This window comes from Equus przewalskii, chromosome 3, assembly GCF_037783145.1.
Source record: "Equus przewalskii isolate Varuska chromosome 3, EquPr2, whole genome shotgun sequence".
NCBI lineage: Eukaryota > Metazoa > Chordata > Mammalia > Perissodactyla > Equidae > Equus > Equus przewalskii.
In genome coordinates this window covers 90,531,485-90,546,687 of record NC_091833.1, presented here as the reverse complement: position 1 = coordinate 90,546,687, position 15,203 = coordinate 90,531,485, and positions in this window count along the sequence as shown.

The window sequence follows — 15,203 nt, the reverse complement described above, 5'->3', positions numbered from 1 at the left end:
TGGGGTTGGTCTTCTTGCATTAATAAAGTTTGGAGATCTATTGGCTTCTGTCACATGAAGTTCCATTTCTCTTCCCAAGTTTGGAAAGTTCTCAGCTATTATTTCTTTGAACAGGCCTTCTGCCCCCTTCTCCTTCTCTTCTCCCTCTGGTATACCTATAATTCTTATGTTGCATCTCCTAATTGAGTCGGATAATTTTTGGAGAGTTTCTTCATTTCTTTTTAGTCTTAGTTCTCTCTCTCCTCTTCTGTCTGCAGCATTTCTATATTCCTATCCTCCAAATTGCTAATTCTGTCCTCCATATTGTCGACCCTACTGTTCAGAGAGTCCAGATTTTTCTTAATCTCCTCCATTGTGTTCTTCATCTCTAGTATTTCTAATTGGTTCTTCTTTATAGTGTCAAGCTCTTTTGGGACACAGCTCCTGAACTCATTGAGTTGTCTATCTGAATTCTTTTTTAACTCATTGAGTTTTTTACTAATGGCAGTTTTGAAATCATCGTCATTTAGGTTATAGATTTCATTGTCTTTGGGATTGTTTTCTGGGTGCTTATCATTTTCCCTCTGTTCTGGAGATTTAATATATTTTTTCATACTGCTTGATGGCATGGATTTGTGCCTCCGCATAGAGATAGAGTTTAGTCGCTGCTTCCACTTGTTGCGACTGGTGTTGGGGGGAGGCAGCTGTTTAGACTGCACCAACCAGGAACCCTGTCAGCTGTTACTGATAGACCTGGACCCCTCCTCGTAGTCACAGTGGTCCTGTGGGGTCCCTCGTCGGTTGTGGAGGCAATCGCAAGGGGGCCTCAGGCTGCTGGTGCCTACTGTTGCAGCCCACATAGATGCACTCCCTCCTTGTGTTCTGCAGCAGTGTTGTGAGCTTTCCCAACAGCCAGGAGCAGGATCACCTATAATCGCTTGTCCACTATAGGTCCCAGCACAGCTATGGGTATCTTCTGCAGTCTGTCGTTAACTCACCTAGCTGTGCTACTTTTGCCCCAGGGCCTTCGCGCCTTGCGATTGCCAGTCGGGACCTCTCCACTAGTGCTGTGCAGAGGCTTTCACTGAGGGTGCTGTAGGAAACTGGAGTTCCCCCCTGGTCTATGTAGCCATTTCACTGGAGCTCCACTCTGCCCCACTCCACTCTCACAGGATCTCTGGGAGCCCCTTGCCTCATCTGGGACATGGCCAGAGTCCATGGGCCTGGCGGTGGCTTGTAAGCTGCTGCCTTGTGGGGAATTCTGCTCTAGGGAGCTTCCTGGTGTTCCGAATGCTGGGCGGGGCCTCCCTGCCAATGGCGAGCAGAGGCCCTCCATGCTGGGGGTGGTGCATGACCCTGGAGTGTCCCCCCAGTCCACAGAGCCGGGTGTTGGAGCTCCACCCAGTCCCCAAGTATGTCCACGGGAAGTCCAGGCACCCCCTGCACCAACCCATGTGCCGGAGACTGTGGGCCCAGCAGCAGCTGGTGGTCTGGTGCCGTGCCGGGGAATCCGCCCGCTGGGAGCTTCCCTTTGTCCTGGATTCTGGGCGGAGCCTCCCTGCTAATGGCAAGCAGAGGCTTTCCCTGCCAGGGGGGTTGCGGGACCCCAGGGCCTCCCCCCGGGCCGCAGAGCCAGGCACTGGAGTTCCAACCCTGTCCCCAAGCACGTCCAAAGGAAGTCCGGGTGCCCCCTGCACTGACCCGTGTGCTGGGGACCATGAGCCCAGCAGCAGCTTGCGGTCTGGTGCCGTGCCAGGGAATCCGCCCGCTGGGAGCTTCCCTTTGTCCTGGATTCTGGACGGGGCCTCCCTGCTAATGGCGAGCAGAGGCTTTCCATGCTGGGGAGGTGCGGGACCCTGGAGCCTCCCCCCAGGCCACAGAGCTAGGTGCTGGAGCTCCAACCGTGTTCCCAAGCATGTCTACGGGAAGTCCGGGCGCCCCCTGCACCAACCCGTGCGCCGGAGACCATGAGCCCAGCAGCAACTTGCGGTCTGGTGCCGTGCTGGGGAATCTGCCCGCCGGGAGCTTCCCTTTGTTCTGGATTCTGGGCGGGGCCTCTCTGCTAATGGCGAGCGGAAGCCTTCCCTGCTGGTGGGTGAAGGACCCTAGGAGTTCCCCCTGGGCTTAGGTGTAATCGCGGGGGGCTTGGGTAGGGCTGTTGTCACCTGTTTCCACCATTGCTCCACTGGTGAGTGCACATTCCCACCCTTGGTGTGTGGCGATGCTATGGGGGAGTCTGCTGGAAGAGAGCCTCCTGCAGGAACTAGGCTGTCCAGGTGTCAGGAGTTGGGGGTCGGAGAGTTTTCACCTATTTCCACCTCCTCCCGGGGGGAAGTCCGTCAGCCTTCCGATGTATAGCAGCATGAGACTCTTAGGTGTCTTGAGATGCTATCTGGATATCCTTTTTTAATTGGTGAATGTCCAATTAGTTGTGGATTCGACGGGGGAGAGACAAAGAAGACCACTCACTCTGCCATCTTGGTCCTTCCCCCTGATACATGTTGATTTTTAATGATTCCTCCTTCTTAGGTTTCAAAACCACTGATGTTTGTTTCTGAAGCTAAAAATGGAAACAACTTCAAAATTGTTGAGATATAAAGAAAATAACATCTGCATTGAAGCCTGCACCCCACTTTCACCTCCTTCAGTGGAATCCACTCACTTTTGCTTACACAGCAGTATACTTATATTGTCATTTTGTTCCCCTAAGTGCTTAACTCAGTCCTGGGCAGAGAGTAAGCACTGAATACATATTTGCTGATGTCCAAGGCAATTAAATTTTAATCTACCTATTTGGGAAGTACAGAGGAGAGTTTATAAAGCTGTGCATCTTCAAACCAAGCTAGAAAATGAATTTTAATCAGATTGAGGGAGACTAGATCTAGACTTTCAATATAAAATTATTTTTATATAGAACAAGGGAAAGCCTTTTCCAATTTTACATTTACATACCGTTAACAAAGGGATAAAAAAAAGTACACAAAAAAGGCAAAATAAACAAATGAATATACAAGAAATGTTTATCCAAGCACTTTGTCCTGAGGCATAATAGGAAATTCCTTAAGGGCCTATAGGCTACTTACAGGACATTTTATAATGATTATTGATTATAGATGAGGTCAGGAGTTTGTTTTGTGGTAGTAATTTAAAATGTGTACTGCCAGGAATTTATTATTCAAGTATAATGACTTTAACTGATTAGCAGATTATATCTTTTAAAATATGCAATAATTCCTGGTGTTGATTTTGTCATTTGAACAGTCAACTGATAAAAATGACTTAAATGCTTCTAGTATTTAAGTCGTATTGGTTGTATAAGAGCACATTTAAAATATTTAAAAATTGAATGATAGAATTCCTCTTTAGACGTGAGTACACTGGTTATGAAATTAGGTTTAGTTATTCCACTAAAACCCTATAAAGAAGACTCAATTCTGGTAATGTTGTAATATGATTATAAAGTCAGATAAGATCTGAGTTATCTGGAATGTGCACACACTATTCTTCATGAGATGGAGTAAAATAGAAGGCCATTATGTTTTGTGAACTCATACTTACAATAACCATCATTTTTCTAGAAAATTGATCTAGCATGTCAAATGTGTAATTTCTAACTTATTCTTAAATATTAGATGTTTAATTTCCTTATTCAACTGGGTAACTCTATACAGTTCAAAGATCACTGATTAAACCATTCTATTACAGCTACTTGTGTAATTTTACAATTTGATTTCATGGAGAGACAGGAATTGGTGTATACTTAGAATAATGCACAAGCCAGACAAATTCCTTGGAAGCAAGGTTAAGTTCATCTGCCAGAGCAGAAATACATCTCAGTAAAGGATTACTGTTCTTTTTATTATGTGATTGAGCAGTTGAGCAGAAAAAGATTAATAAATATTAGGAGTAACACAAATTTACTCAAGCATATTGATTACTTCCAACAGGTTCCAAACCATTTTCAGTATACAAATATAAATATAACAGTCCTTTCACTGGGGTACCCATTTGTAGAAAGCGTGTGGAGGCATACACCGTTGCAATGGAGCCAGGGCACATTTGCAGAGTTTGATTTATGTTGTAGTCAGGTCAGCACTTTCAGAAACAGGAGCCATGGATACTCTGTCATGGGTGCTCTGAGGAATCTGAAGAAGAATCCAACATTTTGAATGAAGTCCAAATGGACTGTTGAAGAGAATGTTGCCTTATGTTGCTGGGATTCAGTTAATAAAAGGAATCTAACAGAAATGGGCTGAAGGTTCATTATTTTGGTGATAGTTGAGAGCTCTGAGTGTCCCAATTAGTCCTCCCCATTTTTGGAATGCAAATTTTCATCTTTATGGAGTGGGAAATCACTTCTTCTTGGCCTCTAAAGACAATGACAACACCACCATGTCCAGGAAGAAGAGAACATCAGCTCCCAAGGTGACTGCCTATTGCAATGCGTGGATGATCTCAGTAGTTGTTAGGGGGTAAGTTTTTCCTCAAAAGAGGAGAGTTAATCATCTTAATTATTCTGTCTGTACTCTGTTCAGGTAGGTCCCTAGTTAGAGCTTGTATAATTGTTAGGAAAGGGCGTTTAAAACATTTTCTGTCAGTGGAGACAATGACAGTAAAACTACTCTTTCTTTATCATTGTAATCTCTTATCCTTGCCTATGAGTTGGATCAAGTCATCTGTTTGTGAGAGTTGGCACCAAGTAGAAAAATTGCAGCTAGAACTTGCAGACTTACTGTAATATCTTCAATCATGTAAGTTACACAGAATATGGTGTATTGAGCTCTTACCTCTCCACTTAGCATCTTCTTATAGGGTGAGTGTGATTACAATCATATGGGAGGTAAAAAGATTTTATTTATTTATATCCTCCTCTATAAGAAATGGCTCTTTTAATTTGATGTAATGCTTCCTGCCTTAAAGTCAACTTTGTTTTATACTAGTATTGGAACACCAGCTTTCTTTGGATCAGTGCTTGCATAGTGTATCTTTTCTTCAACCTTTTCTTTCCATATCTGTCTTTATATATAAGGTGTGTCTCTTAGAAGCAGCATAGAGATTTTGTTACCTGCTTTTAATTGAAGTGTTTCATTATTTTGTATTTGAGGTAATTACTGATATATTTGGCTGTATATCTACCACCTTACTATTTGTTTTTGGCTTGACCTGTTTTTGCTTTTTCTTTTTTATTTTGTGAGGAAGATTGGCCCCGAGCTAACATCTGCTGTCAGTCTTCCTCTTTTTGCTTGAGGAAGATTGTCACTCAGCTCACATCCGTGCCAATCTTCTTCTACTTTATGTGGGATGCCACCACAGCATGGCTTGACAAGTGGTGCTATGTCCGCACCTAGGATCCGAACCTGTGAACCCTGGGCCGCTGAAACAGAGTGAGCAAACAACCACTGTGCCACCAGGCCAGCCCCTTGGCTTGACTTGTTTTATGTTGCCTTTTCTTTTTTTCTTCTTTTGGATTATTTAAATAGATTTTATTTTTCCAGTTTTCTTTTCTATAAAATGAGAGTCATATATTCTTTACTATTTTTTAAGCAGCTACCCTAGAGACTACAACACACATCTTTGACTTATTTCAATTTATTACAGTCATTTCTTGGCTGATAATGCTCGGACCTTAGAACTCTTTAGGTCCATATGTGCCCTGACTGCTCGTTGCTACGGTTGTTGCTAATTCTACATATATTTCATATCAGCCAGTCCAGTATATCATCATCTTATACAGTCAATATTCATTTATGTTTATCTGCCTTTTCCCCCCTTCTTTTGCTCTTTAGTCTGCCTGCATTTTGTTACTTTATCTGGGACCAATTTCTTTTTGCCTAAAAACCTCTGAAGTATTTCTTTCAGTGCAATTCTGCTGGGAAAAGCTGCTCTGTTCATCTGAAATAGTCTTTATTTTGTATACTTTTTGAAGAATATTTTTAGAGGATATGGAATTCGAGGTGACAGATATTTCCTTCCCCCTCTTTAATGATTGTATTCTATACCCTTTTGGCTTTCATCTTCTATGATGAGATCCAGCTGTCCTTGTATTGTTGTTACTTTAAATTTACTATTTCTTTATTCTATGGCTGATTTTAAGAGTTCCTTGTTGACTTTTCCATTGCTTTATTATGATGTAATTATGTGCAGTCTCCTTGTATTCACCGTGCTTAGAGTTTGGTTAGCTTATTGAATCTGTTGGTTGACATTTCATCAGTTTGGAAAAATTCTGGGTCATTCTCTCTTCCAATATTGCCTCCTGCCTATTTTCTGTCTCCTCTCCTTCTGGATGTCTAATTACTTGTGTGGTATACCTTTTCACAGTGTCCCACATGTCTCTTTCTTCTATATTTTCCATTTGTTTTTCTGCATTCTGTCTGGATATATATATATATTTTGTTGTTGTTGTTGTTGTTGCTGTTGTTAACCTGTCTTCCAACTTATTAATCTTCTTTGGCACATGTCTGGTATTCTGTTAAAGCTATTTATTTTTAACTTCAGCCACTGTATTTTTCAACTCTATAATTTCCATTTTTTTATTCTAATTCTCTAGCAGAATTATCCAACTTTTCCTGTATTTTGTCTTTTCTCTCTATTTTCTTGATATATTAATCATAGCTTTCTGTAAGTCCTTGTTTGGGAATTGCAATAATGTGATCACTAGTGGATCTCTTTCTATTTTCTATCTTTTCTCTTAGTTTTTTGTTCACAGGATCCTCTCTCTTGGAATGCTTTTTTTTTTTTTAATGCCAGACAGTAAAAACAAATTCTTGAAGCTCTAGATAATATTATCTTTCTCTGGAGACAATGCACCTTTTTATCTTTTGGCAGAGAGGAGCCTGATGACCTTGATTCAACCAGGGGCTGAGCTGAATTGAATTTGTGGGGTAGTTTTTCGGTTCTTTTCTTTTTATTGAGATATAACTGACATTTAACGTATTAGTTTCAGGTGCACAACATAATGATGCAATATTTGTACATATTGCAAAATGATCACCACGATAAGTCTAGTTAACGTTCATCTCCATATATAGCTGCAATTTTTTTCTTGTGGTGAGGACTTTTAAAGATTTTGCCTCTTAGCAACTTTCAAATGTGTAATATAGTATTATTAACTGTAGTCACCATGCTGCACATTACATACCCATGACTTATTTATTTTATTACTGGAAGTTTGTACCTTTTGACCCTCTTAATCCATTTTTTCCATTTCCAACCCCCACCTCTGGCAACCACCAATCTATTCTCTGTATCTATGAGCCTGGTTGGTTTGTTTTTATATTCCACATATAAGTAAGATCACATGGTATTTGTCTTTCTGTTGGACTTATTTCACTTAGCACAATGCCATCAGTCCATCAATGTTGTTTCAAATGGCATGATTTCATTCTATTTTATGTCTGAATAGTATTCTACTGTATATATATACCACATTTCTTTATCCATTCATCTATCCATGGGCACTTAGGACATTTCCATGTCTTGGCTATTATGAATAATGCTGCAATGAACATGGGGGTGCATATATCTTTTCCAGTTAGTGTTTTCATTTTCTTCAAATAAATACCCAGAAGTGGGATTGCTGGATTGCTTAATTTATTGAGGAACCTCCATACTATTTTCCATAGCAGCTACACCAATTTATACTCCTACCAACAGTGCACAAGAGTTCCCTTTTCTCCACATCCTTACCAACACTTACTTCTTATCTTTTTGATAATAGCCATTCTAACAGGTGTGAGGCAGTATCTCCTTGTAGTTTTGATTTGCATTTCCATGATGATTAGTGATGTTGAGCATCTTTTAATGTACCTCTTGGCTAGCTGGGTCTCTTCCTTGGAAAAATGCCTATTCAGGTCCTTTGCCTATTTTCAATAGGATTGCTTGTTTTTTTGCTTTGAGTTGTATGAGTTTTTCATATATTTTGGATATTAACCCCTTATCAGATATATGATTTGCAAATATTTTCTCCCATTCTGTATGTTGCCTTTTTGTTTTGTTGATTGTTTCCTTTGTTGGGCAGAAGCTTTTTAGTTTGATGTAGCTCCACTTGTTTATTTTTGCCGTTGTTGCCTTTGTTTTTGGAGTCAAACCAAAAAATCATCACCAAGACTTATGTCAAGGAGCTTACTGCCTATGTTTTCTTCTAGGAGTTTTATGGTTTCAGGTGTTATATTCAAGTCTTTAATCTATTTTGAGTTAATTTATGTGTATTGTGTAAGATAGTAGTCTAGTTTTATTCTTTTGCATGTGGCTGTCCAGTTTTCCTAGCACCACTTATTGAAGAGACTGTCCTTCCATCATTGTATATTGTTGGCTTCTTTGTTGTAAATTAATTGATCATATATACACAGGTTTATTTCTGGGCTCTCTATTCTGTTCCATTGATCTATGTGTCTTTTTATGTCAATACCATACTGTTTTGATCACTATAGCTTTATTGTATAGTTTAAGATCATGGAGCATGATACCTCCAGCTTTGTTCTTCTTTCTCAAGATTGCTTTGGCTTTTCAGGGTCTTTTGGGGTTCCATACAAATTTTAGAATTGTTTGTTCTATTTCTGTGAAAAATGCCATTGGAATTTTGATAGGGATTGCATTGAATCTATAGATGACTTTGGGTAGGATGGCCGTTTTAACAATATTAATTCAGTTAATCCATGAGCATGGAATATCTTTCCATTTAATTTGTGTCTTCTTCAATTTTTGATCAATGTCTTATAGTTTTCAGTGTCCAGGTCTTTTACCTCTGTGGTTAAATTTATTTGTAGGTATTTTATTCTTTTTGATGCAATTGTAAATGATTTTTTTTCTTAATTTCTCTTTCTGATAGCTTGTTATTAGTGTATAGAAATACAACAGGGGCTGGCCCTGTGGCCGAGTGGTTAAATTTGCATGCTCCACTTCAGTGGCCCAGGGTACACTGGTTTGGATCTTGGGTGCGGACCTACACACCACTCATCAAGCCATGCTGTGTTGGCATCCCACATAGAGGAGCCAGAATGACCTACAACTAAGATATACAACTATGTAGTGGGGCTTGGGGTCGGGGGCGGGGGGAGAAATGCAACATATTTTTGTATATGGACTTTGTATCCTGAAACTTTACTGAAGTCTTTATTAGTTCTAACATTTCTTTTGGTGGAGTATTTAGTATTTTCTATATAATATCAGGTCACTTGCAAATAGTGACAGTTTTACTTCTTCCTTTCCAATTTCAATGCCTTTTATTTATTTTTCTTGCCAAGTTGCTCTGGCTAGGACTTCCAGTACTGTGTTGAATAAAAGTAGTGAATGGGCATCCTTGTCTGGTTTCTGGCCTTAGGAGAGAAGCTTTCAGGTTTTCACTGCTGAGTATGATGTTAGCTGTGGGCTTGTCATATATGGCCTTTATTATGTTGAGATACATTCTGTCTATACCCACTTTGAGAGTTTCTATTATAAATAGACGTTGAATTTTGCTAAATTCTTTTTCTGCATCTATTGAGATGATTATATAATTTTTGTCCTTCATTTTCTTAATGTGGTGTATCACATTGATTGATTTGCAGATGTTGAATCATCCTTGCGTCCCTAGAATAAATCCAAGTTGATCATGGTGTGTAATCCTTTTAATGTACAGTAGTTCCCTCTTATCCATGGGGCATATGTTCTAAGACCTCCAGTGGATGCCTGAAATGGTGGATAGTACTGAATCTTATATATGCTATGCTTTTTCCTATACATACATGTTTATGATAAAGTTTAATTTATAAGTTAGGCATGGTAAGAGATTAACAACTAATAATAAAATAGATTACAACAATATACTGTAATAAAAGTTACTATATATTTTAGCAGCCTCAGTATACAATTTGTTTTCTTAAGTCAAGAACTTTCCCCTTTTTATTTAAAGGAAGCATTTTATAGCTTCTCTTTGGCATATCCGAATTGTCATCATCACTACTCTTGAACTTTGGGACCATTATTAAGTAAAATGAAGATAACGTGAACACAAGCATTCTGATACTGCAGTAGTCAATCTGATAACCTGATCTAAGTTAATCTGATAACAAGTGACTAACTGGCGGGTAGCGCGGATAGGCTAGACAAAGGGAAGATTCACATACCATACTGGGCAGGATGGCATGAGAGTTCATCACACTACTCAGAACAATGTCCCATTTAAAACTTATAAATTGTTAATTTCTGGAATTTTTAATTTAACATTTTTGGATGGCAGTTGACTGTGGGTAACTGAAGCCACAGAAAGCGAAACTGTGGATAGGAAATCTACTGTATGGTTGAATTTGGTTTACTAATATTTTGTTGAGGATTTTTGTATCTATGGTCATCAGGGATACTGGCCTGTGATTTTCTTTTGTTGTGGAGACCTTCTCTGATTTTGTTGTCAGGGTACTGCTGGCATTGTAAAATGAATTTGGAAGTATTTCCTGCTCTTCCATTTTTTGGAAGAGTTAGAGAAGGATTGGTAGTAATACTTCTTTGAATGTTTGGTAGAATTCATCAGTGAAGTTCTCTGGTCCTGGACTTTTGTTTGTTAGGAGGTTTTTGATTACCAATTCAATCTCCTTACTAGTAATCAGTCTGTTCAGATTTTCTATTTCTTCATGATTCAGTATTGGAAAGCTGTACATTTCTAGGAACATATCCATTTCTTTTAGGTTGTCAAATTTGTTGGCATATACTTGTTTATAGTAGTCTGTTATGATCCTTTGCATTTCTGTGGTAACAGCTGTAACATCTCCTCTTTCATTTCTGATTTTATTTAGTCTCCTTTTTTTCTTGGTGAGTCTATTTAAAGGCTTGTCAATTTTGTTTATCTTTTCTAAGAACCAGCTCTTAGTTTCATTGATCTTTTCTCTTGTCTTTTTCATTTCTATTCCATTTATTTCCACTCTGATCTTTATTATTTCCTTCTTTCTGCTAACTTTGGGCTTGGTTCTTTCTCTAGTTCCTTGAGGTGTAAAGTTAGGTTATTTATTTACAATTTTTTTTGTTTTCCGAGGCAGTCCTGTATTGCTATGAACTTCCCTCTTAGAACTGTTTTTTATGCATCCCATAAGTTTTGGTATGTTGTATTTACATTGTCATTTGTCTCAAGGTATTTTTTTGATATCTCTTGATTTCTTCTTTGACTCATTGGTTATTTGGTAGCATGTTGTTTAATCTCCACATTTTTGTGAATTTTCCATTTTTCTTCTTGTAATTGATTTCTAATTTTGTACATTTGTGCTCAAAAGAGTTTGATATGATTTCAATATTCTTAAATTTGTTAAGAGTGTGTCATGACCTAATAATGATCTATCCTAGAGAATATTCCATGTGCTCATGATAAAGTGTATCCTACTGCTTTTGGATGGAATGTTCTGTTACTATCCGTTAAGTCCATATGGTCTAATATGTTGCTTAAGGCCAATGTTTCCCTAGTGATTTTCTCTCTGAATGATGTATCCATTGATGTTAAGTAAGGTATTAAAGTCTTCTACTCTTATTGTATTGCTATTTCTCCCTATAGGTCTGCTAATATTTGCTTTATATGTTTATGTGCTCCTATGTTAGGTGCGTAAATATTTATAATTGTTATATCCTCTTAGTGGATTGACCCCTTTATCATCATGTGATACCCTTCTTTGTCTTTTATTACAGTCTTTATTTTAAAGTCTATTTTGTCTGATGTATGTATAGATAACCCAGCTTTATTTTGATTTCCATTTCTGTGGAATATCTTTTTATATCCCTTCACTTTCAGCCTGTGTGTGTCCTTACATCTGAAGTGAGTCTCTTATAGGCAACATATAGATGGGTCTTTTTTTTTTTTCAATTCATTCTGCCACTTTCTCTTTGACTGGAGAATTTAGTCTATTTACATTTAATTATTGATAGGTATGTACTTATTGACATTTGTTGTTTTCTGTTTTGTAGTTCTTCTCTGTTTCTTTCTTCTTCTCCTGCTCTCTTCCTTTGTGGTTTGATGACTTTCTTTAATGGTATGCTTAGATTCCCTTCTCATTATCTTTGGTGCACCTACTAAAGGATTTTGCTTGTGGTTGCCATGAGGCTTACATATAACAACCTATATTTATAACAGTCTATTTTAAGTTGATAACAACTTAACCTTATTTGTGAGGTTTTGTCAAGAACCTAATTCATACCTGTTCAGACCAAACTCCACAGTGCCATTAGACTTTCTGCTGAATTTATTAGTCTACTGCCCTATGTGGCATTGATATTCAGAAAATGTCTTGAAAGAGAAACCAGCTATATAGTCATTTTTTTCATTTCTTCCTTCTTCCTGAGATCTCAGTCCCGTGTCTTCAATTTTGCCTTCTTTGCTACACAAGGGTACAAAAGCTGTGCTGGTTTTTTGTCTGCAAAAAGCATCTCTCGACCTGATCAAAGACCAGATTATTTTCAAACTTCTTGCCCTCTGTATAGAATCTCCAAATGCTCCCAAAAGAAGAGCAGCTGAACAATATGAGCTCACATCTCTAATGTTCCTACTTCCTCAGAATCTTACTACCTTATTCCTATTCATTTCAGCAACAGCCTTTACACAGATTTTTTCTAATCCATTGTTTCTAGCTCTTGGTGGGATTATTGTTCTTCCTCAAGTCACTTCATTATACCATGACTTACTTCATTCAATATGTATTTCAATAGTGACTATAGGATATGGTACAAACACTATTCCAGATGCTGGGAATATAGTGATGAATGTAAGATTATACACTGGAAGTGTATTATATTCTAGTAAACATAAGTAGGCCACTAAAATATATATTAATAAATATGTAAATTGTCAGGTGATGATAAGTCCTATGAAATAAGAAGAAAAAGGGGCTAGAAGGTGAGGATGTCATTTTATGTGGCATGTTCAGAGGTCTGTCTGGTAAGGAGACATTTGATGGTGATCTACGTGAAGTTGACAGAGTAGGCTATGTGTATGTCTGGAGAGTGTATTGTTGACAGAGGAAATAGTTAAGTGCAAAGCTCTAAGCTGTTTTCACGCTTGGTGATTTTGAGGAACAAGTATGCTTATAGCAAAGTGAGTGAAGAGTGGAAAAAGATAACAGAAGCAGCAGTTGGTGCATTGGAACCAATCATTTCAGGGCTTGTATTTATAGAGACAATTTCACTTTAACTAACAGAAATAGGAAGCTATTCGAGGGTTATTAGGAGGAAAGACATGACCTCATAATTAAAATATTTACTTTGGCTTTTGTTTCTTTCCACATAGCACAAGGCAGACAAGTTGAGTCTTCTGTAATCATTCAAGTGGGAGATGATGGTAGTCTGAGCAATCTTAATGCAGAGTTTAAAAGTGTGGACGCAAGCTGGAATGCCTGAGTTCAAGTGCCAACTCTGCCAATCATTAGCTGAAAAATCCTGCTTAGTCTCTCAGCACCTGAGTCTTAGAAATGGGAGGGCTGTAAGGACTGTAACTGAGTCCTAGGAAAGGGTGGAATGGAAAGGATGAGGAGCAGGCAGAGCTTTAGATATGGTGTTTTTGAGATGACAATTGAACAGTCTTGTGGAAATGTAATTTATCCAGTCTGGAGCTTAATGGGTAGGTCTAGACTGAAGTTAAATATATGGGATGGTCAGAAGATGTACTATATTAAAGCTATGAGATTAGATGAGTTTCTCTAGGAGTTAGGCCATATAGTGGTGATTATCCAGTAATCTGAGAAGACTGACTAGTGAGAACAGACGAAAACCACAAGATAGCAGTGTTCTGGAGACCAATGCCAGGCTGTATTCCACAAAGGAGGGGCGGGTGACCAACTGTGTTGAAATGCTGCACATGGTGATAGGTTAAGTGTGATGACCAAAAATTGATCATTTGAACTGACAATGAGGTAGTTCTGACCTTGCTAGGAACAGTTATGGCAGAATAGTGGGAAACAAAGGGCTGAATGAAAATGTTCAAAAGAGAATGGGAGGAAAAAAAGAGAAGGCAGCAAATGAGACAAATTTTACCAAGAGTTTTGCTGCAAATAGGAGACAAATGAGACAATAGCTGGACAGGAAGATGAGAGCCCCTAAAATGAGATACAAATGTGACTTTTATCTGATGAAGGTTAGTGCTGATCCAATCTCGATCATAGTTTGGCTCATCTGGGTTGGTTCAAATGACTTCTTGTCTCTCCGTAGTCTAGCGACTGCTCAGTTATTTAACTGAAAACCTCTCTGGTTGTTTTTTGAAAGGATCAGTAAGATCCTCTATCAGATGCTGTGAAGAATAGTGGTTCTTGATATCACAGAACTTGAATCTTTATAAGTAGCCCCAAACTGTAAGTTTGCTGGGCCACAATTTTGGATTGTTTATGCTATATTACTTCAGTGTTCCAGTTATTAGCTAGCTGACTTCTAAGAAGTTACATCTCAACATGGCTCTCTCATCCTCCATTCTTCATTAGGATGGCTGTAACTCTGATGTAAAGCTACAAAGGTATTCTGAGATGGGAGGCCACCAGAGTGTAAGGACTAGTACCTGAAAATACCAGGGGGTATTCTGCTCATCTGATATATATATTAACAGAGTAACATAAAAGAGTGATGTATTAGTTTGCTAGGACTGTCATTAACAAAATTCCACAGACTGGGTGGCTTAAATAATAGGAATTTGTTTTCTCACAGTTGTGGACGCTGGAAGTCCAAGAACAACATGTTGGCAGGTTTGGTTTCATCTGAGGCCTCTCTCCTTGGCTTGCAGATGGTCCCCTTCTTGCTGTGCCTCACATGGTCTTTTCTCTATGTGCACACATCTCTTATGTTTCTGTGTGTGTCCAAATTTCCTCTTCTTATAAGGACACCAGTCAGATTTGATTAGGGGCCAACCTAATAACCTCGTTTTAACTTAATCACCTCTTTAAAGACCTATTTCCAAATAATCCACATTCTGGGGCACTGTGGGTTAGGGTTTCAGTATATGGATTTTGGAGAAGACAATTTGACCCACAACCTGTGGTAATCTGTTCTATTGGCACATAAGATATTTTAAAAGGGATGAGAAAACCTGTTAGAAGCAATTTGAAACCCAGTGATAAAACCAAACCAGTATCAACAGACCAAATGAGAGTTAGAAAAACTAATACATTAACAACTAACATTTACTAAACCTCTAGTATAGAACAGGTATGTGGTTTTGTATATATATGTACACACACACATTTTTATGCACATATACATAAATATATACACATACATAAATCTAAATACATACA